General features: G+C 34.7%; 1 pseudogene; it reads right to left on the bottom strand.

Annotated features, from left to right (window-relative positions):
- Nucleotides 1-206: 206 nt before the first annotated feature.
- Nucleotides 207-844, bottom strand: LOC118890913 (annotated as a pseudogene).
- Between the last annotated feature and the right edge of the window lie 2183 nt (nt 845-3027).

Genomic DNA, 3027 nt, shown 5'->3' with positions numbered 1-3027 from the left:
ATTTCAGACAACACTGATTTCAGCCCATCCCTTTTATTTAGAAACGCTGCACCTCTTGGTTTTGATCAAGTCACATAGTCTTTCTTCAGCTTATTAAAAAAAAAAAATTCTACCGAAAATACAGTTGTATTTTTTAAATAACAAATAAATATACTGCCAGCTTGCAGAGACCTGGGGAACTGGGTGTTGTTTATCAACTTTCATTATCATTTCTCCACAAATGCTGTTGGTGTCCGTATGCTCCCTCTTGCCGAAGCCATCAATCCCTCAGTTTCAGCATTTAATTTATGTATTACCCACTCCATTGCTTCTCGACCTTTATTAGCATTTGACGGTATCGTACTTGCCATCAGTCCTTCGAGGTTAACTGCCGAGACTGACTCCTTTCACGGTAATTATGGCTTCTTGAGTCAAAACAGTTTTTTCTGGGTCTTGAGGCAGTGGTTTGTATATGTCTCTCATCTACTGAAACCGTATTTGTAAATGAAATATTAGTAGATTTAATTTCCATTGTTTTCTCTACAGGATCCACTACAGAATGTTCTTGCACATATGTTTTGGTTCTTGCTGCACCAATAATAGATTTCACAATGGAAGGCCGTCCCCACTCTGTGCTGAGAAGTCTATGGCTATGCAGCTTTCCAGAAGGATCTATGTGTCTGTCCAATGCATCGACTCCAACCGCACTCGGGTTCATAGGGTTTGGGTATTTCTGCATTGCAGCTGTTGTAACAGTTTCCCATGGGTGGTCAAAGACGTGCTCCGAAGTCCAGATCTTCATGGTGCCGGCGGCCTGCGCGGTGTCAGGGCGTCGCTAGGGCACAATGAAGCAAAGAAGCCACTCTTGCCCCCGCCCCGCCCCTCAGCCGCCAACTCTGCATTTTAAAACATACCATATTTCTTCTAGCAAGTTTGGGTGTTCACAGCAAGAGGAATCTTAGGTTATCTTGTCCAAAATAATTGCTATATGATTACTTATTTAATGCCTGTCTTTACCTCTAGACTGCAAGCTTCCTGGACGGGTTCTGAGTCACTACTGTTACATGCAAGATCTAGCATAGTGTTCACATATAGTAGGTACTCAATGCATATTTGTGGAAAGAATGAATGAGTAAATGACTATCTAAATATTCATTCAACAAATGTTTATGAGAGCCTACATTGTGCCAGGATAGAGTAAGCTTACCGATGATTATGCATTTGGTTAATATTTCTTGCGTTAGAGTGAGTAGCTAGCCATTTGGGAGGGAGGGAAACTGGATTTCTCCCTTACTCCTGGGGGATGGTGGTATAAATTTTAGGTGGATTCAAGATTTAAAATGAAAACCAAAAATGTAACAGTACAAGAAAACACAGTAGAACTTGTTTAGAATTTTGACACAAAACCTAAAAGTAGTAACCTAACAATTTGATAAATTTTCATACATAAACTTTAAAACTTTTTGCATGAAAGAATACATGGAACATAAACATAGAAATAAATAGGAATCTGGGGTTGTAGTGACTAGAATAACTTTGCAACCAACATGAAAGTCAAAGGGCTAATTTTCTTCCATGTAAGTATTTACAAGTATACAAACTACAGCCCAGCAACATATTACCAAAGTGGGTTGTAGACTGGAAGAAGTTCTCAGATAAAGATACATGGCTGGCTTGTAAACATAGCAAAACATGTTCTGCATCATCGAAGTTCAAATTGAAACAACACTTGCCATTTTTAGGTTATCAGAAGGACAAATATAAAAAAGTTTGCTAATTCACACAGTTGGGGGAGTGTGGAAAAACAGATATTTTCTATGGGTATGAGGTTGAATTGTTATGATTTCTATAGATGGCAAATTGGTAATCTCTATCAAAAATTTAAAAGTTCATATTCTTTTGCCTCACAGTCCCATTCCCAGAATTATATTTTATAGACATACTTTATAATATAGATATAGATGTAATTTAAGTATGCAAAGGAATGTTCAAAGATGTTCCAATTTCACTTCATTCCCTGTTTTTGCTATATATTTCTCCATAGCATTTATACTCTTCTAAGATGCTTTATGGTCTATTTGTATGATCTATCTGTACAAACAGATATGATCTATCTGTACAAACAGAAGCATACCATTGGGTATGGTATGCTTCTGTTTGTATAAATGAAAAGAGATGTAGTAAATATATATAAATACAAACATATGTATATGGACACATTTATACGTATGTATGTATACATGCATAGATATGCACATATACTTCTGTGAGTGGATGAATAGATAGGTAGATAGATAGCTACACTTATTTCTTTAAAGATCCTGATAACATGTGGGTTTGGACAGGGAGACTGGAGAAATAGGGGTCTGGGTTGGATAAAAACATACTTTTAAAAATATACTTTATGTATAACAACATTGTTAATTAACTGTACTCCAATATAAAATAAAAAGTTAAAAAATATACTTTATGTATCTGTGTTTTGCTTTAGAGTATACAATTAATTAAAATATCAATATCTGTTGAAATGCATATATATGTATATGTTCTGAAATTGAAGATAGCTCAAGAGAGATGTAGGTCTTTAAATAACAAATTATGGATGTAGAATCACAAATAATTGTGAGAATAATTTAAGGAAGAAAATAGGAGATATCTGAATAATGGTGTCTTAACATGCAGATCATTCCAATGTGCTTAAATTCAAAAATAATATCTATACTCTGTCCCATTAGAATGTTTCAGTCTTACAAGTATTACTTTTATTTTTTTCCAAAAGAAAATATTAATAGGGGTTATCTGGGCTAGGAGATTATGGCATATTTCTTCTTCTTTGTATTTCATTGTATTTAAGAAAGAAAAAAAGAAAGAAAGACAGAAAGAAGGAAAAGAAAGAAAGAGAACTCAGTATGTATTATATTAGGGGGAAATATGTTTTAAAAGAAGAATTTAAAAGCCAAATACAGAAGAGTAATAGGAGTCTGTAAGAAGAGTATAGGATTAAGCTAAAAGCTCTTCACAAACATTGGGTTAAAATGGACTTTTAAA

Source organism: Balaenoptera musculus, chromosome 2 (assembly GCF_009873245.2).
Source record: "Balaenoptera musculus isolate JJ_BM4_2016_0621 chromosome 2, mBalMus1.pri.v3, whole genome shotgun sequence".
Taxonomy (NCBI): Eukaryota; Metazoa; Chordata; class Mammalia; order Artiodactyla; family Balaenopteridae; genus Balaenoptera; species Balaenoptera musculus.
Note: the sequence above shows the minus strand (reverse complement) of the source record. Positions and strands in the feature narration are given on the sequence as shown.